The sequence below is a fragment of the Neofelis nebulosa genome, chromosome 16, assembly GCF_028018385.1.
Source record: "Neofelis nebulosa isolate mNeoNeb1 chromosome 16, mNeoNeb1.pri, whole genome shotgun sequence".
Classification (NCBI taxonomy): domain Eukaryota; kingdom Metazoa; phylum Chordata; class Mammalia; order Carnivora; family Felidae; genus Neofelis; species Neofelis nebulosa.
The window spans coordinates 16,131,076-16,157,621 of NC_080797.1; the positions used below are offsets into that span (position 1 = coordinate 16,131,076).

Sequence of the window (26,546 nt, forward strand, 5' to 3'; positions counted from 1 at the left end):
GAAAGTTGTGATTTTGGAAGTGGTTGAAGATGTGGGAAAGGAGGGAGGCCCTAGAGAAGGGTGGTGGGCAGAAGCGGGATCATGTGGGAAGACAAATCAAGGGCTGCACGATCGACAGCAGAGAGAGACGGGGCAGGACCGAAGGTGGGCTCGCCCATGAGGAGACCGTTGGCGACGTGGGAAGTTTCAAAGGGGACTGGGGAAGGGGAACAGGGGTCCAGTTCCCAGCAGAGATTGGTGTGGAGTTAGAGGTGGAGGAAAGAGAGGAGACACCCGAGCGGCAGGGAGGGAGGGAAGGTCCCAGGAAGGGGGTCTCTGAAGGATGTGGAGACTGAGTGCACTTGTAGGTTGAGGAGGCAGAGCCAGGGACACCGGGGGAGAGAGAGGGGACAGGGAGGGAAGGGGGGGAGTCCAGGAGGGGTAGAGGGACGGATAGTATGGTCTCTGGGGAGACCCACAGCGTGTTTCCTGTCAGAGCCAGCCTTCGGGGCTCATGGCATGTTCTGGTGACAAGGATCTCTCTTCTTCTTGTTCTGTTCCCCACCCCCACCCACCCACCGGCCACTTCTGTCCCAGAACCAGGAGAGGACAGAGGCAGCTGGGCGATACTTAGGCTGGGTGGTCCCGAGCAGGACTGCTGCCTGCAGCCTCCTAGGCGATGATTTTGCCCCCCTGCTCCCTTCCTGTATGCTGCGCTCAGTCTCTGTTTTTTTTCTCTTTTTTCTGGTGTAAAAATAATGGCTTTGGATGACATGACACCAGGTATTGATTTAAGGGATGAGAATTGAACAGTTCTGTGTCTCTGGAACAAAAGACAGTGAAGCTATCACCGCTCACGATACCCGGTGAGGCCGGCATGGGCTTCGGGATGAGAGGAACCAGGGTGACAACTTCCTAGAAAATGAAAATACTTTAGGAAGACAGAAAACGTGCTTTCCAACTCTTGATGATGGGCGCCACCCTGTTGAGGCCATTAGATGATTGTCCACATCCTGGTGGGGTTTCTGGGAGTCATTTTTCCCCTGGGAGGGTTTGCAGTCTCTCCGTGTCTCTCCGTCTCTGGCCTGTGTCTCTGGTTTCTGGCTGTGTCTCTCTGCTTTGCCTGTCTTTGTCTCTGTCTCTCTATCTCTGTCCCTGTCTCTGTTTCTGTCTCTGTCTCTGTCTGTCTCTTGCTCTGTCTTTCTGTTTCTTTCTGTCTCTGTCTGTCTCTTGTCTCTCTGTCTCTCTTTTTCTCTGATTTGGTCTATCTCTCTGGCTCTGGCTCTGTCTTTATCTCTGTCCCTGTCCCTCTTTTTCTGTCTCTGTCTCTGTCTCTCTCTAGCTCTGTCTCTCTCTGTTTCTTTCTCTGTCTCTCTTTTTTTCTTTCTCTCTGATTTGGTCTATCTCTCTGCCCCTGTCTCTCTGTCTCTGTCTCTCTCCCCTTCCTCATTCCTTCCCCCAGCCCCCCTCCCCATTTTACCTTATCGACTCTGGTGTGCAGGTTGGACCCTGTAACTGGCCTCTTTCCCCAGCACCCTGGGGCTCCGTACTTCCTCCCTTCCCCCCTCCCCACCCAGGCAGGGTATTGATTTATCACAAAGCACCTCCCTGACAGCTGTGCTCAGCCTGATCCTGCCTTGCTCAGCAGCATAAAAAAATAAAAGAGCTACAAATGTCTCCTTCCCCTCCTCGGGCTCAAATTCCAGTCCTGAATGGCTGGACTGATTTCCAGTTTGGAGACAGAACCCAAACCCAGACAGTAGCGGATGAGAATGAGGAGGTGGCTTGGGGGGATGGGCCTCAGGTGACTGTTGTCCCTTTGCCCCCTGCGCGCCGGGGGCCAGAAGCTTCCGGAGCTGCCTGCGAGTGGGGGGTGGGGAGGGGTATCTCATCAAACCCACAACCCTGTCTGGGCGTGTGATTGCTCAGACCGGACATAGAACTGAAAAGAGTTGTCCGAGACGGGGCAAAGTGACTGGCAGTCGTGGACTGGGTGTCACTGCGGAGGCGACCGGGCCCGGCTGGGAAGGGCTCTTCGCACCAATGTGCCTGGACCCTCCTGGCTTCCACGGCCACTGGGAAGAATGAGGTGACACGGGATTCTGTGATCTTCCTTCCGAAGCCCCCAAGGGAGAGGGACTTTGGCTGAGAGGTGTGGGGTCTCACTGCAGCGTGTCGACGGGCAGGGGGGGGGAGGGGGGGGCGGGTGTCATACGAACAGTGGTGCGGCACAGTGCCCGTTCAGAAAGAACGTGACACCCTGCCTGCCTTCCGGGAGCTTCCACTCGCTTTGGGGATCAGACCCTGCAGTTTGTGAAAAGGTCCCGTAATAACACTGAGTGGGTGTGTGGTGGTGCCTCAAGGAGCTTCTCCGGGGTCGCGGGAAAGGGACAGTCTCTGGGACCGGGGAGACACCTGTATTGGGCCTGCAGGGCCAGCTTGGGGCGCACCTTGAAGGCCACCCCAAGAACGATGCCTCTGTCTGGAAGTGGCAAAGCCCCCAGGGGCTCTGGGGCACGGAGGACTTGGGGGTGCTGGGTGACGTGGGCAGACAGCACAGGCAGGGGCCTGAGTGACAGAGGACAGAGAAGCCAGCCAGGCCACCGTGGGGACCTCCGAGGTCCAGCTGAGAGGAAGACGGTGGGCTTGAGAGGCCCTGAAGATGCCAGTAGAAGACAAGCACGACAGCAAGGCTTCCAGTCGTGAAACCCGGAGAGGGTGACGTCACTAACAGCAGAGGGCACGCGTTGCGTTTTGCACACGCTGAGTCCCCCGGGACGGGGCGGGAGGCCACCGAGGGACGTGCTCAGAAGACAGTTGGAAGCAGAGGCTTGGGGGCTGGGGGCTACATGTAACCTTGAAACTCTTTCAAAACTTTGAGTAATATATATATAAGTGTGCAGGTTTTTTAATGAGACAAGACACACACTCATGAAAAAACCCCCAAAACCCTAGACTGAAGTAACACAGGAACCCGAGAGGCAGCTTGAGACTGAACAGAACAAAGTGACCAGCGACTGTCCCAGAGGTCAGGGGCCCCGGTAGGCGGGGGCGCGGGATCTTCAGGCCCAGGGAAGACCCCCCCCCCCCAGGCGAACGCCTACCATGTGACTTCGTGACCAAAAACCCGCACGGTGGCCACGCCCCCTTGGGACTGGGCACCCGGGTCTGAGAACAGGAGCTGGTTGGAGTCGGGGGCGGGGAGAGGGACGTGGGACATCTCCCGGGAGCCTTCCTCCGCCCTGAAATCCTGCGTAACAGGAACGAGGAAGTGCATCCAATGCTGGACGTCCCTGTCTGTCTAAAGAATCCATGGAAACAATTCAAGCTTCTGCAGAGTTCAGAGGAAACCGTGGTGCACTGTGTCACTGCACCAGGACAGTCAGGATCCGTGCAGGGGAAACCGGGCACAGCCGAGGGCACTTCCAGGTGGTCCTGTAATTGCAGAACCATCCAGGGCAAGGGGCGCCCAGCAGCACAACTGGAGTGACACCCTGATCTCTACTTTCCCCTAATGAGGGTCCGCTGCTGGCCCCTCTGTTGGGGACCAAGGGGACGGGAGAGAGAGAAGGCATCCATCTCCAGATGGGGTTGACCTCAGATGGGGAGCAGTGAACACACGCCCGTGTGCACACACATGCACACGTGTGAACACATCCACACATGCCTGCATGTGATCAGGTGTGCATACGGTCATGCACACCCGTGCACACGCACAGTTCTGGCATCTGATGGCCCGCTCTTTTTCAGGAGAAACTTTGCTCATTAGCTGCAGACGGAGAGGACAGTCACAGCCCCCTCCCCCCGAGGTGGTCACAGGTGGGTGAGGTGGTCTTCAGGCTCTGGCTTGGGTGTGTGACCAGAGACACTGCTGGCATGAGCAATCTTTTCCACTCTGGAAGTCAGGACGAGAGGTCAGGGCTGAAGGGTCCAAAGGCCCGAGAAGGAGCCAGAATCCCGTGGAACCATGCTTGCCTCTTCTTCAAAGGAGGGACCCAAGTGAAAAGGCACAGGAGGTGGGAAGCCGTAGACAGAGCCTTCCAGCAAGGGGGCAACTCTAGACCAGAAGCGGACGGGGGCTCCTGAGCGTTTGTTCTGATTCCCTGTTTCCCAAAGATGCACCCCAGGGAGGCCGTGGGGCCAGCCAGGCTTGCTGGGCTTTGTGAGAGAGAACGGGGGCACAGACCACAGGATGTTCTTTAGAGTCCCCATGGGGCCTGCACACCTTCTTGCAAGGGGAAGGAGGAGAGGACATCAGGTTTGGAATAACTGCTGGCTTATATAGTGAGGTGGTAATGAAGGAAGTTCTCAGAGGTGATTTGAGTTTATGGCGTGACCATATAATATCGTCAGCAGTAATTTTTACAGTGTGAGAAAAGGCATGGAGAATGAGGCCCTCACCTGCCCCCTCCCTGCAGGAGCACAGGACTGCCTGTGGGAGTCTGGCTGGGGTGGAGGGCAGGTTTGGGGAAATGGCCCTTTATAAGGAGCCCCTGGGACGGCCGTAATGGACGCGACATTACATCAAGCATTAATGAAGATAATGGTAGTAATGAAGCAGGAGGAGAATTGGTTTCCATGGGGAGCAGAGTTGGGCCACAAATAATGGGGGTCCATAAATTCTCCTGCGTCTGAAGTGGGGAGAGCTCTGTGGGAAGGTCAGAGCTGGCGTGAATGTGCCCTGGAGAGAGACCTTCTCCCTGTAGCGATGGTGCCTTGGGGGCCAGGGTCTGGGGTATAATAGGTGGGCGTGGGCAAGCTCTTTCCCCTGCCCAGCTCCCCTGCTCCCTCTCTGCTGTGTGGTTCCTTCCCTGCACTCATGTTCTTGACCTCCCCCCTGCTCTCCTGCAGCCAACGCCAGGGGCACCTGCTGATTCAGCTCTCTGCCCACCCTCCTCTCCCCCACTCCTCCCACTCCCCATCCCACATGTGGCAGCTGCCAGGGCCGGGAACCTGAGCCCTCTTCTGCCTAGCTCCCTCCAGGTGCCCTGTCCTCCATCCCTGGCCAGCCACAGTTATCCCCATGCTGCTCCGTCCAAGCCGAGAATTTAATTTCTCAAAGTGCAGGCAATGGCCATTCATCAAGTCCATGCTGTTTTCACAGGGAAGCCAGATGTCTCAGGCTGCAGAGGGATACACCCACTTCCGTGGCTGGGGTACCAGCAGTTTGCTCAGGTTTCAAAGCTCTAGAACTTGAGGGTCCTGTTAACACCTAGCCTCAGCCTGCACCTGAGGGGGTCAGGCAGTGTGAGCCCTGAGGCTGTTCTGGGCAGCTCACCATCCAGAACTGGGCTTTTGAAAACAGTGGCCCTTTAAACTTCAACGAATTACAATGAAAATGAAATATAATTAAACACCTCGTTCCTCAGGTGCACTGGCCACCTTTCAAGTGCTCACAGACCACATGGGCTAGCAGCTATAGAACTGCATGGCTCAGCCACAGGCCATACCCCTGGTCACACTGGTCCGGAGGCAGACCCTCTGTCAGATCTGCTGTGACGGACGGTGTGGCCTGCATGGGGCCGACCCTGTGCCTGGAGAGCTCAGTGGAGTGGCTGACTCTTTGGGACAACAGGTCTAGGGGAAGGCTGTATATGAAAGGGGCGCTCACCAGCAAACTCTCCTGCTCACCAGTCTGACCTCATTCCCTACCCAGCACGCATTCCCTTCCCTGCTCCAAACACGTGGAGACAGCATGCCACGGTCGCTCCCTGCGTTTGCGTCGCCAAGGCAGCCCTCCCACCCTCCTTCCTCCCCTGACTACGTTCCCTGCCCTGAAGACCCAGCTCAGCTCAGGTGTGACCTGGCTGCTGCCCCATGTGGGGTAGGGTCCTGTCCTCAAAGTCCACATGGATGACTGGGTGAGGGAACAAATGGGTGACTAGGGCGGAGTGGACGTGACAAGAACAGAACGCTCTTCCAGGTGAAAAATCCACAGGTGAGCTCCCAGGGTGAGACAAGTAGAAGGTGTAGTTGAAACAACAAACAAACAAAGATTAAAAGCAACGGAAGAATAATCTGCTGAACCTTTGCTGTTCTCAGCTGCAACCTGATCTTATTCCAGTCAAGACCTGACTCAGGACACTCGTCAGCTGGGTCACTAACGCTGACCTGGGCATCTGCTCACGGCTTCGCCATCTTGGAGGATGGCAGGGTCCTGGCAGGAGGGAGTCTCTCCCTGAGTGTCAGGATCTTTGATCAGAGTCCCAGGGCTTGCATGCAGGGGTGAGTCCTCAAGGGCTCTGACAGTGAGCTGGGTGACAACATCCTGGAGGGGTGTGGACCCAGGAAAGGGCGGAATGAGGGAGAGAAGATCAGGAATTACAGAGGGAGAGCCTGAAAGAGGGCCGGTCCCCATGGAGGGAAATTCTCTAGAGCGGCCATGCTCAGAGCTGCCCCCTGGGAAGGCAAGCAGATCCTGAACACAGAGCCAGGAGACGTGGACTTGGTCCTAGCTGGACTGCTGGTTAACTGTGTGGCCTTAAGAAAACCACTTAATCTCTCCAGGCCTTAGTTTCTTCATCTTTAAAGTGGGAGTTAAAATACCTGCTTTTCCCTATTACAGTGGTCAGATTAGGTGAGTGCCAGGAGGAGGCATCCTGCAGGAGAGGCACCAGAAAAGCAGAGGACTCTCGGCTTCTGGCAGGAACGGGTTCTGCGTGATCATCTGGGCCTGCGGCAATGGGCTGGTGCGGGTTGGATGGACGTGGGCTGAAAACCTGGCTCTGTTGTGCACCTCCATGAGCCTTAGTTCTCTCTCCCATAAAATAGGAATCAGATTATTGTGAATCGGTGTACAGAAGGTATCCAGCTCAGTCAGTGCCTGCCCTGGGGCTGGTGTGTCCTCTCCTCTGTGCACATGAATACAAAACTGCATAGCCTGCCGGAAAAATCCAGATATTTTCGCTGCATCCCTCTGCTTGCTGGTTGTCAGTAAATCTCGACTAGATCCTTGCAGAGGCTGAGAAGGGAGGGAGAAGCTGGCACCTCCTATCTTCTTTCTCAACACGAGTTGCAAGAAATCAGGAGCCGTGGTGTGACAGGGGCACCAGGAAATGCTGGTGGGAACGTGCTTTGCTGGGCCCAGGGTACCTCCACCAGCTGCCCCACCCCTGGCGTCCTGACATCCTACCCCACCCAACACCTTTGATGGACGTGCTCTGGGCAAAAAAAAAAAAGAACAAAAAAAAATTCCAAACACCCGCCCCAGAAATATGTAATTGATCTCCCCACCCCCCCACCCCCACCAGCTCTTAACCTGGGCTTTTCGGGAGGAGAAAAGATGCCTGATTAGAATATCTCTGAAGAGGGCAGTGAGTTATAGTAATGGACACTCTTCTAGCTGTCTCTCCCACTCATAAATACATCCCCCTCCGAAAGTGCAGATGGTCCATAATCGTCCATCATGCTGGAGTTCAGCACCGGACAGCTCCCGGGTGGGTTTTTCCTACGAGGCTCCTTTTTCTGCAAGCTAAAGGGAACTGTGACTCCACACAGCCGGTCCCTGTGATGGAGTGTGAGCAGTCCAGCCGTCAGGAGTGATTTAGGAGGGAACGAACAATAAATATCCGAGAGGTTGGAGCTCAGAGCAGGGAGCCAAAGAAGTCGGGGGTGGGCGGGCTGAGGCTCTGCTGCAGCTGTACTTACATTTTTGTTGTTCTGTGTATTGATTTTTAAAAATGTTTATTTTAATTTCGAGGGACAGCAGGTGGTAGCGTCCCAGGTGGGTCCTGAGTGACCTTTCTAAGGAACCCGTTCTTTGCCCCCATCCCCAGGGCGAGGGGAGGGGTGAAGGCAAGGGGACATTCGGGTGGGGGGAGTGGGGGGAATGTGAAGCTGACATTCAGGGATAAGTAAGCGCCCCGCAGTCTTACTGGCATCACTGGACAAGCCGCTCTGAGGTTAATTAAAGCTGTATCTTCTGATGAGGTGGCCCAAGTCATGCCCCAGATTCCTACCACACGTCGGTCCGGGAAGGCCCAACCCTACAGGCTGCCCAGACCCACCTGTGGAATCCCCAGCGATGAGCCCGTCACTCTGTCTTCCCAGGGGGGGCTCAAGTGAGAACAGCTCACCCGTGGCCATTTCTTGTTCATCCCAGCTTCTCCCTGCTCCCGCTCTCCACGCCCCCACTCCCAGGGCCTCCCTCCACCAGGATCAGGCTCCTCTCAACTCCAGATGGGGGTGAGGCTTTCAGAGCACCAGAGCCAGGGGTCACAGGCAGACACCTGCAGGTTCATCCACAGACGTGCTTGCCGGAGTCGGCTGCTCACCCCCCCACTGGAGGGGCTGCCTCCAAGGAGACCGGAGGCGAACCGCGTGCTCTTCCCCCCAGGAAGAGGAGCCGCCAAGGGGAAAAGCCTGGTGCCTCACTAAGCCTTGGAAATGGAGTTCACCTCGGAGGCTTCCCGGGGCCCCTGGGGTCTCCCTGGGAACTAAAGCGATACCCTCCACTCATTTACCAGAGGTCAGCCAGCTCCAGGGCCACTGGCAGGATCGCTCTGGAAGCAGAGGAAGTCACACGCCTCCTGGGTGTGACGGGCACGCGAGCCCCAAAGCCAGCTTCTTCCGAGCCGCCTGCAGGGGCCCCGAGAGGGTGGCAGGAAGGCTGCCCACCACCCGCCGGTCCCGGGCCCGACCCACCTACCGACACCTAGTGGGCAGAAGGTGCAGAAGGGGCGAGCTGTGCAACAAGCAAGCAGTGTCCCCACTGCAAGGTCCCGGCAAGCACCGGGCTGCCCCCCCCCCGCCACCCCTTACAGATGCACTTGAATGATTCGACCCCTCCTGGAAGGGGCACCTAGAGATGTGCAGACAGCCCGGAAATGCACCATCCTGAGTCCTCATCCCGCCTCGCCAGCTTGACAGCAAAGCGTCTGTCTGAACAATTGGTTTTCCTTCTCAGTTTGCATCTGCGCGTGAGCGAAGGCCTGCTTCGGGCTCAGCGTTGGCGCATCGCTCCACGCACCACCGGCCACGGGCGGAACACGCCTCCCTCGCCAGCTCTCAGCAAGCGGGCATCTCTGGCTGGTGTGGAAGAGCGCTGAGCAGGGTCACCGCCGCCCCTGCCATCCTGGCCGCCTCGAGCACAGGAGGACCGTGAGGAGCGAGCTGCCCACGATAGGGAGGCTTCGGGGGAGGGCCCAGGTGGGCAGGCAGGTGCGGCCACGAGGTGCCCGCTGTCTGCTGGCGGCCTTGCAGCGGCCATCACAGGCCCTCCTCCTGGCTGCAGAATGCGCCACCCTCACCGTCACCAGCACACGAGATTAGGGAAGCGGCGCTTAAGGGCCCGATTCACAACCCCGTTGACATCTGGCAGCCAGTCTCCATCCCAGGGAAAACCGCCCTGGGGCCCACGACGAGCGTGGGAGGGTATCCATCTGTGGCAGCAGTGACCACGCAAACACAGAGGCACGCCGGTTCCTGGAAATCGACTCTCTGCACCCACGGAGCTGCTTTGGGATGTCCTGGCCCGGTGTTTCTCTTCCCGAGGTCTGGATGTCACGGAAAACAGCGGCACATCCTCTGCTGTCGCATACCTGTGCTGTGCGCCTGCTACCCGTGTCGTTTCTAATCCCGGTGACAAGGGGATTGGGGTGCGCCTGAGGGTTAGGGGCCTGAGCCCCACTTCCGGGGAAGGGGTTCGGGCCTGCCTGGCTGCCGGCCCCCCCACCTCCCTTCCTCCAGCCTGCACCCTACGTCCATCCAGCGTAGATGGACCCCGGTGACCCGGTGAGCGTGGGGCCGGCGTCCGCAGCCCAGTGCCGGCCAATCCCGTTGCCTCTGCGAAGGCTTTGCAGGTGAGCTGTGTATACAGTTGGCACTAGAGCTGGGAAGGGGGCTTCCAGGCGAGGGACTTTGAAAACCCCCTTTGAGGACCCCAGACAGCTCTGGATATTCCGTCCCCAGAAGGTGCACGTGTGTGCACACAGGTGCAGCTGGGGGCTTCGCGCACCTTGGACCCTGTTCAGGAACACCTGCGTGGGCGGCCGGGTGCCTGCGCGTATCTTTTCTCCACCCCGACCCTGGGGCGTCACGCTCAGCGGCCGCCGCCTTAGGGTGCTGTGTGACGCGTGCTTCATCTCTGGGGGGAGGCGAGGTCCTCTTAGATGCCAGGCCCTTAGCTTTTCCACCCACCGCCCCCAGCCGGATACGCTCCGCGTGGGCAAGAGAAAGGAGGCAAACTAACTTTTATTAAGGGCTCCGTGCTGGGAACCTTGCCTGGGCACGCTGCCTGGGCCATCTCGTTTAATGGCTTGGCACGTTCTTCCCAGCCCTTCAGCATTACGGTCTCGGTGAGACCATAACCTCCCCGCCTTCGCTCCGCCGCCGGGATGCCCCGCAGACCCGCCCTCCCTCCCTTCTGTGGTTGGCGGGCCCCGCTTCTGCCCCCCATATCCACCCCTGCTTCCCAAGCACAGCTCGGATTCCTCCCTTGTATCTCTCTGTCTGAACCCACGTGTTTCTTTACCCCAACATTTTTCTGGGTTGCTTTTTGCCTTTCTTCTAAATAACCAGAGACACGCATGTGAAGCTGAGGTCAAGTCACAGAAGGTCAGTTTTAGCTCCTGAATTAGAATATGGAATATAGGCTCACAGTGCTCAGCCCCATCTCTGTGCTCGGTAAGCACTCAGGAGTTCTGTTCTTCCCTTCTCAGCTCCCTCTCTCCCTCCGCCTCTGGCTTTCCTCCTCTGAGGACAAGGTGTGCAGTAGAGGTCCACACGCAGTGCCCGGTGCCTCGAAGCACGCTTGTGTCCCGCTCAGCCGAGTGGGTGTGTCGAGCCAGGGTTTGGAGGAGGCAGGGGCCCAGGGGGCCCTGCTGTGTGCCCCCCGCCCCCCCCCCCCCCGAGACCTAGCGAGAGACTGTCCCAGCTACCTTGTTGTTGCTCTCTTTCCCTGACATTGAGGACTTGGCATTTCACACAGGAAGGACGCAGGGTGGGGCCCCCAAGGTCTCTGCACCTTTGTAGATGGGCATTCGCCGTAGACCACAGGGACGGTCTGTGCCCTGGGTTCCAGGGCCTCCTGAGCACAATAAGATTTTAAGCTGCCCTGAGCTTTCAGCCCGTTTGCATCCAAAAAACAAAGGCCCTGAGTCAAATCTGAGCAGCGTTTCATGGCAACGCGGACGTCGGCCGTGGGCGCTGCCGGACGGTGGGGGTTTCCTCTCCTGGGACCCCAGCGCATCCGCACACGGCCTCCCCCAGCTGCACCGCCAGCTACCTGCAGGAGCCACCGTGGCCGTAAGGGCAGCTCTTGGCAGAATGTGCCAAATTCTCTGAAGGTGCCGAGAAGGTGGCTCCTGGGGAGCTTGAAGAATCCGTCTCGGCAGCGGCTGGAGCCACACCGCGGTAGGAGAAGTGGGCGGCTCCTCAGAGGCTCCTGTGCTGCAAAGGGCAGTTCTGCCCCCAGGGTTAGAGGGAAAGACACATCCCACCGAACAGGCAGGCAGAGCTCACAGCTGCGAGGCACAGTATTTCTGTGTCAAAGCCTCTCCTGGGCAACTCAGCGAAGGGCGGAAGGCAGCTGTTCTCCAAACCCAGCGAGGGCAAGATGTGGGGAATGACCTCAGGGCTCATCGTGAAGGATCTGGGGTAGATCGGAGGAAGGACTTTTCCTGGCAGTGAGGTTGGCTAAAGGTGGGGAAGGTTTGCCAAGAGAGGCAGGGGGGGCATGGAGAGCTCTTTGCTGGGAAGCATTTAAAATAGCACCAAGTATCACAGCTGAGGACCAAGAGGGGTCCTGCCTGAAGGCAGGAGAAGGGACTGAGCAAACATCGCAAGTCTGTCCTCCAAGCAGGAAGAGCTGGGAGTTGCTGGACCACTGGGGCACACAGGGCCCTGCTTCTGGCCGGGGCGGCTGCCCCCGTGATGGGCTGGGCTGCCAGCAGCGCCCTCCTTGTCCTGTGAGGCCCTGGACGTGGGGCCAGAGTCAGCACCAGGAGGGACTCTGTGCCGAGGGAATCCCAGCCACGCCCCCTAGAGGCCACATTTGCAGTGGGCGCCCCCAGCCAGCCTGGGCTGCTCTCTTTCTCTCTCTCTCTCTCTCTCTCTCTCTCTCTCTTTCTAGAGGGGACTCTCAGGACCTTCAGCGAGCTCCAAAACTGGGCACAGAGCTCTGGGGCAATCACTGCTCAGCCGGGCTGGCCGGAGTTTTGCAGGAGGAGCTGGACTGGAGGTGGAGAGCCTCTCCTGTTGTCCTTCCCCTTCTGCGGAGGACACGGGGCCCCTGGGTTCCCTCCTTTCTTTTGGTGACGCAGTGTGACTTCTCTTCCTTCCTGGCTCCAAAATGTCAAAACTTTGTGGCAGCGAAGAAACGCAGGGAAAGCCATCTGGGAAGTAGGTCACCTAAAAACAACAACCTGACTGTAATTGAATTAGCTCCTTACAGGGCTGTCTCCAGAAGAGCCCAAATCCAGCGGCGGCCTCCTCCCCCTGCAACCTCCTCTCCATCCCCTCCCCCCACACCTTCCCTCCTTACACGGGGAATTTCAAAATGCAACCCTTGGCACAAATTATTCCAATAAAACCCCATCAGGCAGATAATGAAAACATTACGACGTGAGCAGGCATCACTCAGGAAGCCAAGAGGTAAAGGCAGTGGATGTGGAAATAAGGGGGCGTTGCTGTTGTGTGGCTTTAGCAGACCCCCCCCCCACACACACACACACCGTCTGGTTTGCGCTCCGCGGTTTTGTTTTCCGGATTCTGACAGTTGGTGGGTGCTGTCCTCCGTTGGGGTTTTGGGCGATCCACTCGAGCCTCGTCCGTTCCGCTGGTGGCTTCCTGGATCCCAGGCGGCCTCCACGTGGCCACTGGGTCAGCAGGTACAGCCCGGGTCATCCAGACCCTCACTGGCAAGAGGAATTCGCCACAGCCCTTGCAAGGGCCCTGGCCGACAGCGCTCGGAAGGTCCCGTCCACTCACAAACTTTGCCAACAGCCAGCAAGTGGTTCATGGCACGAAGGCTGATGGTGGGCTACGAGTTTTTCCATTCCGTGAGACTATCGTTCGTGAAAGAGGAGGGAAACAAGAAACTTCTAGAAAGGACACAGTGGCAAGCTTAATTTCTGTTCCTAGAAACACCATGAGACCAGCCAGTAAAGACACACAAGTTAGTGTCTGTCGTGAGGACTGTCTGCTATGTAAATAAAGGGCAAGATTTGTCCCTCAGATCCAGTCTCTTTCCCCGCCGAGACGGCGGCCCACGGAGATAACGAGCTGTCACCCTGTGACTCACCTTGGTCTCCTCAAAGACTGGGATCTTTTCTTTTTTCCTTTTTTTTTTTTTTTTTTTAAGATCGCACTTCTTTTTTTTTTTAATTTTTTTTTTCAACGTTTTTTATTTATTTTTGGGACAGAGAGAGACAGAGCATGAACGGGGGAGGGGCAGAGAGAGAGGGAGACGCAGAATCGGAAACAGGCTCCAGGCTCCGAGCCATCAGCCCAGAGCCCGACGCGGGGCTCGAACCCACGGACCGCGAGATCGTGACCTGGCTGAAGTCGGACGCTTCACCGACTGCGCCACCCAGGCGCCCCTAAGATCGCACTTCTAACCACACGGCAAGCGTCCACACCACCTACTGGTTGTCTGGAAAGCAGCTAGTCAAGAAGGGGCAGTCAGCGGTCAAGGACACCTTGCCAGTTTTCAGACAGTCTCGGGTCTACCTTCTCAACCCCCAGACGGCACAGATACTGTCCCCTTCCAGGCGTCCAGGGGAGAAAAATCCTCTTTTCGGGGACGCCCAGCCGCACACCCCGATCCATTTTCCATACTTGCTCAGGACCTGATCGCCAACAGATCACTTGGAGTGGATCCAAACCGCCCGCCGTCTGAACCGCAGCCAGACGTGCTCACTCCCACCCCAGCCTGGCCGGGCCCCGACCACCAATGTGTCAGCGTCCTTGTTCTCAAGTTGGCATGGGCCTGGGCCAACGCTTCAGACGCCGTCCACTGACTTGACTACAGAATCAATAACAACTTCCTTCCAGCCATTTCGTTTGGAAATAAGCATCTGAGATTTGATGCATTGGGTCTGGTTTGGTGGAAAGAGTGCAGACTTTGGAACTCAAATGACCTGGGTCTGCATTTCAGCCAGGCTGCATGCTGACCACGCGGCCTTTGACAAGTGACAGCCTGGAGCCCCAGTCTCTCTGTCTGCAGGCTGGGGGCTGCAGTAGGAGTGGGGGGGGGGGGCAGAGGGGTTCAAGGAGGGGACAGAGCGCCAGACCCCCAGTCGGTCCTCATAAAGTGTTAGCTCCCTTCCTTTCTTTGAAGGGTGTGCCTGTGTGTGTGTGTGTGTGTGTGTGTGTGTGTGTGAGTGTGTGCATTTGCGTGTTAAGGCTGAGCAATCAGACAGCTAGGGTTGCCAACTAAAAATACAGGGCCCCTGCCTAAATTCTACCTTGAGATAAACCATGCATAAGTACCTCTAAGTAGTGCAAGTACATCCCAAATGTTGCACGGTACATACTTATACCAAAAGATGTAAAACATTATTTGCTGTTTATCTGAAATTGCAAATTCAGCCGGGCATCCGGTAATTCTGTTTGCTAAATCTGGCAAGCCTGGCTGGAACAAGGTTTGTTTTTTCGGTTGTAAAGTTTGATTGACAGAAGCAGGTGTGCTTATGGGGACTGTGGCCACGCTGGCCTTGGGGGCAGGGACTGTGTGAGGAAGAGCCCCAGGCTGTGAGGCCCAGCCCTCCAAGCCCGACTCCCGACTCCCGACTCCCGACTTCCGTGTGGCCTGGTGCCTTCTTTCCCCTTCTCCTTGTGGAGATCCTTCCGTGGCGTCAGGCAGAACTCTGAGTGCAGGCAGTCCTGGCTGGGAGCGAAGGTGACAGCCACAGCCTTGGCCCAGTGGAGCTGCCCACAGGTAGGGGGTTGACCCCAAGCCCGCACGGACCTACACAGCCCTGGAGAGAGCCTGCTGCTCACAGAGCGACGGCTACTCGCTGACCTGGGCACGGTGGAGCGTTCTCTCGAAGCCTTGTGCGTTCGTTTCACGGGTGACATTGGATCTTCCCGAAACAGGACCCAGCAGAGCTCAGGGCAGCTGCTAGACCCCTGCAGACCCGCCACACTGCCATGAACCCCGTGCACATGCTCCGCCCCAGCGCCCCGACCCTCAGGCACTGCTAAGCCGCCCCTCCCCTCGCCCACTCAGCACCACCCCCAGCCCCCTCCAGTGTTTACGCGGCCAAGCATACCCCGGTCCTCCCGTCCCACTCGGCGGGTGCTGTGGGTCCTGGCCGATGCTGGTGCCGGCGGCAGAGGGAGACCAGTAGGAAATGGAACCGCTTTCCTCCCCCAAAGACCCTCCGAGCTCTGCTGGCAGACCCAATCCCTCGTAGAGAGCACTGTTTTTGGTCCAATCTCATTTGTACTGAGGTTCCCTCCAGGGTTAGCTCGGGAGACGTCTCCCACCGGCCTCTTCCGAGGGGCCTTATTTACCAGAATCCCCTTGGTGTGGCATTTAACGTCTCCATTAACATCTCGTGCATCTTGCTCATTGCGCGCCATGGGCCCTCAGAGACCGCCGGGGTGGCGGGCGCGCAGCAGCCCGCAGAAACGCCAGGCTTATTCTAATTGGTTTGAAACTGTCGCTGTCGGCCACAGAGGGGTCCCTTTCCTTGAGTAATGACCTGGAATTTGATCATGCAGCTTTTATTAGCTTGTAACACCGAACGTGGAACCGTGTGAGATCAGAGCAAGAGCCAGGCACACATCTGCCCTCCACGGCGCGCTCGAGCCGGGCACACATCTGCCCTCCGCGGCGCGCTCGAGAGGGTGCACCAGCCACACAGGACCCGCGTACATGGGAAAGTGCTGCCCAGTAGACGGCAGATGGTGTTTCTGGGGGGAGAGCGCCTTGAATGAGTTTCTGACATTCCAGGAACGAGTATCTCCTGCACACCCGTGGACCTGCCAGGAGGCACCTAGGAGTCAGCCGCCGGTGGCAGAACCACGGTCCCCTCAATTGGGGGAAGGGAAAGGTGGGCTAATAACACGTCTGCGCATTCTCACTTAATGCTCGGGTTTCCTTGTCTGCTTGAAGGCGTCTGCTTGCCAGAGATGGGAAGCTTTGCTCAGAAGACTGTCACCCCGGGCCCCAGGGCATCGTGACTTTTCCTTGCATTTGTTGAGCAGAGGAAGCACCGGTGGTCCAGAGTCTAGAATGTTCCAGCACATGGTTCCCTCCCCACACCCTGGCCCTCCCTTTGCAGTGCACGAGACTTCTGTCGGCTCAGGCTGGTTGTAAGGAAAACGTTCGTGGACAGTTGAGGGAGCAATTCTAGACTAGCTCATCGTCTGTTAAATGGAGGGAGAGTGGCAAGGAAAATCTGGTGCCTTCCGTCCATCAGTCTGGCCCTCCCGGCCACCGGCGAGTCTGTGGCGTTGGAGTGCATGAGGGCTGCCCTCCTGGCCGCGTGCCACTCATGTGGCATCAGTATCTCTCACTCCCTCAAGGGGCTCACGATCCAACCACCCTCATCCAAAGAAAATCTGGAGAATTGTGATAATTAAGGCAAAATATAATAACTGTGTTCCTCCACCCTCAATTAACAACGGTTAACATGTAGCTATATTGCGTTGTCTTTTTTTTTTAGGTTTGTTTATTTATTTTTGAGAGAGAGAGAGAGAGAGAGAGAGAGAGAGAGAGGGAGAGAGAGAATTCCAAGCAGGTTCTGAGCTGTCAGTGTGGAGCCAGACTCGCGGCTCAATCCCATGAACCATGAACTCACGACCTGAGCCGAAATCAAGAGTCTGACGCTTAACAGACTGGGCCACCCAGGCGCCCCCTACATCGTCTTTTAAAATAAGATAAAAACAGAGAGGGAGGCACACCGTAAGAGACTCTTAAATACAGAGAACAAACTGAGGGCTGCTGGAGGGGAGTTGGGTGGGGAGAGGGGCTAAAAGGGGGATGGGCATTAAGGAGGGCACCTGTTGGGATGAGCACCGGGTGTTGTTTGTAAGTGACTGGATTCTACTCCTGAGACCAGTACTACACTGTATGTTAACTAACTTGAGTTAAAAAAGTAAATTAAAAAAATAAAAATGAAGGAAGCAGTGCAGACAGGTTCGATCCCCTCTGCCCGCTCCCAGCCTCACCCCGTGCCCCCCAAACACTCGCACCCAGGAATAGATTCTGTGTCCGTTTTTTTTGTCCCTTGGAGAAAACATTTACACACACATGACCGTGAACACTAAATAGATAGTTTTTTATGTCTTTTTTTTTTTTTAATTTTTTTTTAAACGTTTATTTATTTTTGAGCCAGAGAGAGACACAGCATGAACGGGGGAGGGGCAGAGAGAGAGGGAGACACAGAATCGGAAGGAGGCTCCAGGCTCCGAGCTGTCGGCACAGAGCCCGACGTGGGGCTCGAACTCACGGACCGCGAGATCGTGACCTGAGCTGAAGTCGGACGCTCAACCGACTGAGCCACCCAGGCGCCCCAATTATGTCTTTTTAAAGTGCACATACGTGACATCCTTCTGGAAACTGCTGCACTCATTCCGCGTGGTGTTTTCATGGCTCCTTCCCGCGGACGTGGGTGTTTCCGACCCATTCCCTTTACCTGCTGTGTGGACACCTGCCTTAGGAATCGGCCACTCTGTCTTTATCTGCCCTTTCCTTGATGGATACTTGGTTGTCAGCACTCCACTGGGGGCAGCGCCACCCAGCGGGGCCCGGAGCCTATCTCCATGTGTCCAGGAGATGTGTGTGCACCTGGGCAGTGAGTGGCTGGGTCTCAGAAAGTTCCGGGCCCTGGTCCCAGCTCTCCGACATGTCTGGACCTACCTGTGCTGCCGTGCTGTCCTCAGCGGCCCTGGGATTGCCAGTGTGTCTGCGCGTGTCCACTCAGGCACTGAAAGACAGCACCTTGCCGCGTCTGAGTCCCCAGTGCCCGTCCGTCTTTCCTCCGTGTGTCGGCGAGCTGGACTTGAGCAGTCTGTATCTTGGAGAGGTTTAGGGCAAGAAGTGAAACCCATATACTTGTAAAAAAGAGAGAGGACGAGAGGAGGGGAGGAGGGAGGGAGAAAGAAAACCGTTTACCAGCGTTTGGGCCCCCACTGCCTGGACCCCACTTCACGAGCGACCCTGACCCGCGGCCTCCACGGTGACAGGCTGAGCAGCTGTGTTCAGGGCCTGACCCTTTGCTGCCCTCGGAGGCTCTCTGGCCATCAGAGCCCTCCGCTGCTGGAGATGGGAGAACGGGCAGGGACGTCCCCTGGGCTGGGGGCGTCTGCAGGGCTGGAGACCTGGGGGAGGTGCTGCAGCCACGGGCCCCCAGGGATTTCCCACAGGAGGCACAGGCACCCGGCCAGTGGTGCAAGCATGCAGGCAGCCACACTCAGGCCAAATCCACGCTCCACGTGGCATCTCCAGGGGCAAAGAGAGGCCGGCCATGCCCTCCCTGCCCCGAAGGTGTTGCTCGACCCTCCCAAGCCAGGCCAGGCCTCTCTGCTCCTCCCATACCCAGGGCGTCTGGGGCGAGGACCCCAGCTGGGAAGAGAGAGGTGAACGGGCCCAGGACGTGAAGACAAAGCGAGCGAGTGATGCGTAGCAGCCCGTGCACCACCTCGCCGTTGCTCTGTCCCCAGACTCGTGCTTTGGAAGTGCAGGGACCCCCGTCCCCTCTCTGGCGCTGCTGAATCGGCCCCTGGAGCTGCCCACCCTACCCTCTTCCATGAGCCTGCCCCAGTGGGCTTTGGAGGGTTTCCCAGGGCTGTGCATAAGGGTCTTAGCTGCGAGGGAGCTCGCGGTGCAGATGGGGAAACCCAGTCACCCAGAGGCCCACCGTAGCAAGAGCCAGGACAGGGTGCCATCACAAGGCATCTCATGCCAGATTCCCTGGGCTCAGGTCCAGGCCAGTGTGTGGTTGTTTCCCTGTAGAGTTACTGGAAGGGTCGCCAGTTACAGCCACGAGAAGGTTCCGGGTGCCCTCATTGCCCTAAGCCCCCGGTCCTGTCTCTCCCGCTGCCTCCTCCCCAAGGAGGAGTGTGTGCTCGGGCTCGAGGAGGACCGGACCACGGCAACCACGCAGTCTGTTAACCCAATAAAATCTCAAGTTCATGAGCAGGAGGGTTTCCTGGCCTGAGCCTGACATGCTACTTGGGACGGGTGGCATGCCCCCATCCCGGGAAGGGTCCTGTCACCCAAGAGCCAGCTGCCATCCACCCTCCAGGTGGGTCTGGCTGTCCACCCTCTGCCCGCCGCGCCCTGTCCCCATCAGAGGTCCTCAGGCCATGCCCTGTGGTGTCTTCTCCGCCCAGCCTAGACTCAGGATGCTTGTTCTCTGTGTCACTGAGAATCCCCAGTCCCTCTTCTTAAAGATCGGCTCTGTTCCTGTCTCCCTTGCGTTCTCCCTCCTTCTCTGTCTCCTGGGACTTTTCCTGGTGTGCCTAATTCCCAGGGGCCGCTTCGGCTTCTGGGATGCGGCCCCACCTCGCTGCACACACACGCCCCTACCAATTGATTCCGAAAGCAATTCGTCACAGTACAGTGGTGCTGGTAACTGTGGCATTTTGCTTCGTGGTTATTGATACATCATCGGGACTGAGAAGCAGTGCTGGGGAGTAGGGGGACAGCACTGGGCGGGGCACAGCGGACAGGGTGTGGAGACAACTGTCCTGCAAATGCCAGGGAGCCCCGCTCTGGCAGGGGGTCGGGGGGCAGATTGTGAGACTCAAGAGGAACCTGGTGCCAGGGGCTGGGACATCAGCTCACGAGAGACTCAGGGTCAGTGCATTCCTGGGGTCGTGACCCTGCATTCCTTGCCCTCAAGGGATGGCTGGCCCCTTGCTGCCTCCTCTGCCCTTTCCACATCATCGAGGGGCCCAACTCCTCTGGAAGTGCAAGCTGGAAAGACCCCAGAGGCGCTGAATCAGCCATGGTTCTCCCGAGAAACAGGACCAATGGGAACTGTTTATCTGTCCATCCATGCATCCACCCATCCTTCTGTCCATCCATCCAGCCATCCATCTGTCCGTCCATCCACCCATCCGTCTGTCCATCCCTCCATCCATCCGTCCGTCCATCCATCTGTCTGTCCGCCCATCCATCCATCTATCCATCCAGCCATCCATCTGTCCGTCCATCCATCTGTCCATCCATCCAGCCATCCATCTGTCCATCTGTCCATCCATCCACCCATCTGTCTGTCCATCCATCCATCCGTCCGTCCATCTGTCCGTCCATCCATGCAGCCAGCCATCCTTCTGTCCGTCCATCCATCCATCCATCCATCCATCCATCCACCCACCCATCCATCTCTCCATCCATCCAGCCATCCGTCTGTCCATCCATCCATCCAGCCAGCCAGCCAGCCATTTATTCATCTCTCCCTTCCCCCCTCCATCCATCTTTCTATCAATCTACTTGTCTTATCTATATATCATCTACATCTATATCTACCTATACCTATACGATACACATGATGTAGATAGATAGATAGATAGATAGATAGATAGATAGATAGATAGATAAATAGATAAATAGATAAAGAAGAGAGATTTGTTTCAAGGAATTGGCTGGTTGTGGTGAGCCAGCAGGTTTTGATGAGCGAGGGTGAAGGTCTAGATAAACTGTAAGGTCTGTACCTTACAGCCAGACCCCATGGGCTGTGGGCCCTCTACCCCACGGGTCCCAGAGCCTGTCTGATATTGTGCGTCTCACTGCAAGAGAGCAGCAGGGCTGTGAGTGGCTGGGAGCCTCGAGGTGGCGAGCAGAGACGCTTTGTTATAACTTCTCCCAGCCCGATGCTCCTTGGTTGCAGCGTTGAAACGATGCCGTTCCCATGACACTCTGTCCTGTGATATTTTTAATCAAGAGCGCGGGAGAGCGTGTGTCTGATGCACTCCAGATATTCAGAGATTGAAAATGGTTTTGTTCTCGTGTTTTCTTTTCTAAATGCAGCGTTAAGTCAGAACGGCCAGAGGAAGATTCTGCCAGCATTTCCCTTGAGCTGGTCTGCAGACCCCTTCGGCTGGGAACCTGTCCCAGGAGCTCTCCGTCGGCAAACAGGTGCGCATCCCCTCACGTCGAATTTTCTGCTCCACCCCGGAGCTGGTTCCTGGATCCAGGTTCCTGGATCGGGGCTTCTCGGGGGCCCAGGGTCTGGGAGTGGCTATCGCTGTGGGCGGCAGCGTGGCACTTCGGCATTGTGTCAACGTGGCGTCAGCTGGGGGAGCCGTGGTTGGTAGAGAGGAGGGTCCGCCCCTCCCCCCGCCGCTTGGTTCCTGAACCCTTCTGTGTTTCCTACCTGCCCTTACTCAGTCCCGTTACTAAAATGCAAATCAGCGAGTGCATAATAGATAATTAATAGACTGATCAGCCAGCAAGGGAGGTAAGTAGATAAATAATTTTAATCATCCTTGGGTTGCCCATAAATTCCCTCACTGCCTTTTTATTAAACTCACTGTTTACAGGAGTCATTTATATTGCCTGCCACTTTGCAAATCCCTTCCTTGGCGTCTCCCACCAGGTCTGACCTGGAGTGGGGGCACCGTGTGACAGCCAGGGTCTTTTCCCGGCAGGGCCTGGCGCTGGCACAGGTTTCGAGAAGCTCTGCCCAGGGAGCAGGGGTGGGGGGTGACAGGGAAGACTGTGCTCAGCTCCCCGAGGCCTGCCCTCTGCTCCCCAACGTGGCTGCAGCCTATATTTAGACAGACTCAGAAACCTTTATTATGCTTGGCACCTGTGCCATAGGTATGAGCTCACTCTCCTCCCCAGGGATGGCCTCCACCTATTAATAGCCTTGGCTGAGGCTTCCTCGCTGCTCCGAGTGCCAAGAGAGAAAGTGGGTTAATAGATATAAAAGAAAACTCCCTTAAGAGGGCCTGGGGCCAAACTCTCGCCCAGACTCTCCAAGACTGGTGGCTGATGGGGCCCAGAGGGGCCCAGGGTTCCCTTTACCCGGCCTCTCCTCCTCCGACCAGTGGTCCGATGCCTGGCTGGCAGGTGTGAGGACCGGCGTTGGAGCAGTGCTCTGGGTTTCCAGGGAGCCGGGATGGTTGAGGCACAGGTGGGCAAGGCCGCCACCCAGGTGGGGCGGAGGTAGGGGTTCAGATGTGACCTGGGTGCATCTGGTGGCTAAAGGACATGGGGGTGCATCTTGGCTCTCCTGCCTCCCCCTTCCCACCGCTACCATTTCTCTGTTGGTTTTCGCTGGTGACCTTGTGCACCTACAGCATGGAAGAGAAGCGGGGAGTGGCCCTTGGGGTGGTCACTGAACAAGACGAGTCTCTCCTCGCCTTCTCCCCCACTCCCCGGGTCTGTGGCAAGGATAGTTTAGCCTGAGTTAGAAACACCTGTGAAAACAGAGTGGCATCCCGGGGAACAGAGCAGGGAGGGGACAGGGAAGCTCCCTAAAGACAGGTGTGCCCAGGGTCAGCTCCCAGCCGAATTTCAAAGTGTCAGCGGCTGGCACTCCGCACAGACGCGCAGGCTGCCCCTGGGCGAGGGAGTCCTCATCTGACACTGCAGAGCGCCCTCGGGCCAGGGAATGGTTCTGTCCCTGTCTTGTTCATTCTCAGCCTGGTACTGTGCAGACACTCCTAGGATTCGTCCTCCTGCGGGTGGGAGGTCACTGCCACCCCGCTCCTTGGCGGCAGCCAAGGCCCCCACCTGGGGACGGGCAGCCTCCTGCCGCTGCCTGGGCCGGACGCCGGGGTCCGCCTGACACCTGGATGGCCAGCTGGGCTCACACCTGCCGGTCACGTCTCCTCCTTGGAGGGCAGCTGTTTGCCCAGGGCAGAGAGGGAACTCAGGCTGAACAGGTGGAAAGGCCTTTTCAAGTTGCACTCGGTGGAATTCGAGTCTGAAAAACGGCCCAGTGGAGGCTCCCTGCCCTTTCAGGAGTTTATTTAGCTCAGAGCCGCACGCCCGCCCTGCCGCCTCCCCGGCCCGCACACTGGCTGAGTGGGAGGGAGAGAGACCGGCCAGGGAAGAGGCGGAAAGAGCTGACGGGGCAGATTTTCCAAACGCTTCTTCCCTGTGCTCAGTTCAGGGCAGGCTGGAGGGGTGGCCACTGAGCCCGCTTTCGCTGCGTTCTGTCTGAGGCAGGAGGACAGGGGGACAGGACTGTGCCTTTCGTTAGGACTTGGGGGCACTGGGAACGTACGTGTTCGCGGAACCCCGAGAGCGAGCCCTGTCGCGACAGCTCAGCGTCTCTGGCGTCTCGGGTCATTCGGTGGACGTTTTTAGGGCCTCTTGTCCGTTTCTGCTTTGGGGGGACTTGGGGCAGGTGGACAGGGAAAATAACGAATGAAGACCGGAGCACGTTGGTGGTCCAGCCAGTGGTGGACACCCCAGCAAGACTCCTTGCTCTCTGGGACGCGCTGGTCCACGGGAAGGAGTCCGGTGGGGAGGGGATGCCCCCTCGCTCCAACAAGAGGCCCCCAAGTCCGCAGGGTGTTTACATCCACTGCTGTGGTTGAGCCCCTCACACATTCCCACTGCAGATGAGGCCCCGGGGAGCAGGAAAGGAGGGGCCGCGACTGGAATTCACACCTTCTGGGGCTTCTGACCCTTGCTCAGCGTGTGAAGCACAGAAGTGGTTTGTCCGTGGACCACCTTGAAGCAGCCGTGGCCAACTCGCCTCCTTGGGCAAGAGGTTCGTGCAGAACAGAGAGTGGGGCCTCTGGGCTGGGCGCCCCGGGCCCCAGGAGGCTGAGTGAGGGTGTCATCACTGGGGCTTGCCTGTGTCCTTGGTTCAGAGTCTACACTGGACGCCTTCGTGAGGTTGAGCTGCGGTATTTGCCTGTGTGCACACGTGTGCGTGAGATGGGGCGGGGGGGGGGGTGCTCCAAGCAGACTTTCTGTCTTAAAAATTCCTCCCTAACCTGAAATATAAGGAAAATAGGAAGAAGGTGATGCTCTGGCCCTGTCGGTGTCAAAGTAGTAAGTCATACTGTGTCCCATTATGTCACACCGTTAGAATGCCATGGGACGTCCGAGCTGGGAGGGCCCCGGGGACCATCTTGTCCAGCTCCTTCCTTTTTTGGCCAAGCAGGAGACTGGGCTCTGAGAGGCCCAGGGCTCACCCCAGCTACCCCCTCGCAGCTGGTAGTGGAGGCTGTTCTCCTGCATCCTCCTCAGGACCCTTGAGGGGTGGCGTCCCTGTTTCAGCTGTCATTGCACTGAAGGTGACTCTTCCAGGGATCAGTGGTCTCGTGCCCCTGGTCCCTGCCTGTCGGGGCCGGGCAGGTGGAGGTGTGTACCTTCGGTGCCGTCATCAGGCTGGCCCCTGGCTTCCTAAGTGCGGAGTGTCCTAGCTGTGCGGGCGTGACCTGTCCCGGGAGAGGGCGTGACAGAGGAGCCAAAGGAAAGAGCTGAGGGCTTTGCTTCCCCCACAGACAGGGATGGGTGGATCGAGCTCCTGCCCCCACAACACGATTCCAGACCTCAGGTGCCAGCGGCACCTTCGGGGAAGGGCGATCGCAGAGATGAATCCGGAAGGGCAGCTCTTTGGTTTGTCTTCCTCCTCTGGGGCTGGGGGGGTCTCAAGGCCGTCTTAGGATCGATGCTTCTCTTTTTAAATAAAAATGAGCTCATGGTACCTTTTCGTTGGTACATAAACAAGGCATGTTCGCCGTAGAAAAGTACGGACGAGAAAGCGAACGTATAATCCAGCTGTCAGAAATTACACAAATGGGATCACAGTCTGTCCGTTGTTTGGTAACCCGGGTTTTTTCTGGCTGTTTCAGCCTAACAGCATCTTCAGGGGCGTCCTTCTAGGTGGATTGTCACCTCGCTTTTAATGCATGCACACTGCTTCATTACACAGAGGTGTCATCATTCACTTACCCAACCCCCCAGGTATGCTTCCGACTACTCTGACAGGCATTAGCCTCTGACCCCGCTTCCAGAATTCTCTGGCACACCTCAAGAAACCAGAAGATTAATTTCCCAAAGAGGAGTCAGGAGATGATTATTCACATTCCGAAGGAGTCTGCAAACATATCCTCCAAGAGCTTCTTTGATGAATGGGCTCCCCCGGGGCATCCAGACGTGCTCCCGTGTGTGGGATCCCGGTCCACATCCAGCTGCGTGGAGGGTGGCCCCCGTGGCCTCACGCTCCCACCCCTTCCTTCATGGAGGCCTTTCCCGGGTCCGCAGAGCGCGTGTGTGGGCGTGTGCACAAACGAGCACGTGCACACCCGCACCCACGCCCGCACATACACACACGCGTGCCTGCCTGCATACACACACAACGTCTGGAAGCCTGTCCCGTGATGGGCTGAAAGGTGATGATAATTTAATTCATCGTTAATCACATCGTTATCAGGTGGTCTGCCCCTGGCAACCATTCCCGGGGAATAAACTGTCATCTCTCTCTAAGAGATAAAGGGAAGTCAGCATTCATGAGGTGAGGCAGGTCAGGGCCCCCAGGCCGTGTAACTTACTATTTAATGAGACAGAGACATCTCAGAGGAGTAGAGACTTCAGGGGACTTTTAGTGAAACCAGATCTGAAAACCCCACATCCCAGCCTGCAAGGCAGCGTCCACGGCGGGGCACGTATGGTGGTGTCGCCATCTGGGAAGCGGGGCTGTAAGTTCCCCTAAATGCGTCTTTTTCCTGATAAGCCGTCTGTACCCACAGAAGAGCAAAGGCCCACCCACGGGAGAACGGTGCCCACAGGCAAGGCATTAGTGTGTGTTCATATGACTGTATACCCAACAGTCCGTAAACACATTTCTGGTATATTTGTGTTCAATTTCAGAATACCTAAATTATACTTGGGTTTATATTTAATCATGTATATAAACATAAACATAAACATAAATATATATATATATATATATACACACACACGCACCCACTTAATGTCTATATTTTTAAAATAACTTATTGACTTGAAATTCATAGGACGTAAAATTACCAGCTAAAGTGAACAATTCAGTGGCACTTGGCACAGCCACGATGTACAGCCACCTCCTCTGTCTGACTCCCAGACATTCCCATCACCCTGAAAAGACCCCTCACTCAGGTGTATTTAAAAAAAAATTTTTTTTTAACGCTTATTTGTGAGAGAGAGATAGAGCGCAATTGGGGGAGGGGCGGAGAAAGAGAGGGAGACACAGAATCCGACTTGGGGCTCGAACTCACGAGCGGTGAGATCATGACCTGAGCCAAAGTCAGATGCTTAACCGACTGAGCGGCCCAGGCACCCCCCCACTCAGGTGTATTTTTATCAATGTTTAGTTACTTTGTTTTGAAAGGTGCCCTACCTACCACCAGCCCTCCCCCTCCCTCCCCTAAAACCAACAACTTGAGAAAAGCTGGGCAACTTCAACAACGTATGGAGTCTGGGATTGGACATCATTCATTCATTCACTCATTCTTTCAGGACGTATTTATGGGGTACCTGATGGTTTGAACCCTGGCCCTGTGTCTTATTAGTGATGTCAGGCAGTTACTTAACCTGTAACATCTCAGCTCCTTATCTGTAAATCGGGACAATAGCATTCTTCTCGAAAGGCTCCCAACAGGATGGAGGAAATATTAATTGTATGTGAAGGAGCTGGGACAGTGCCCAGCGTGTGGTGAGAGCT

At 56.8% G+C, this 26,546-nt stretch overlaps 1 protein-coding gene across 3 annotated transcripts in view; it reads left to right on the forward strand.

Moving 5' to 3' along the window:
• Nucleotides 1–26,546, forward strand: part of RBFOX3 (RNA binding fox-1 homolog 3) — a 427,350-nt gene that overhangs the window by 218,908 nt on the left and 181,896 nt on the right. For 2 of the 3 annotated variants that reach the window (XM_058704179.1, XM_058704178.1), the window contains exon 3: nt 20,906–21,013. The exons of the other annotated variant lie outside the window; for it this stretch is intronic. The gene's annotated coding sequence lies outside the window, so the exon portion shown is untranslated. The remainder of the gene's footprint in view (nt 1–20,905; nt 21,014–26,546) is intronic. 3 annotated transcript variants of the gene reach the window in all.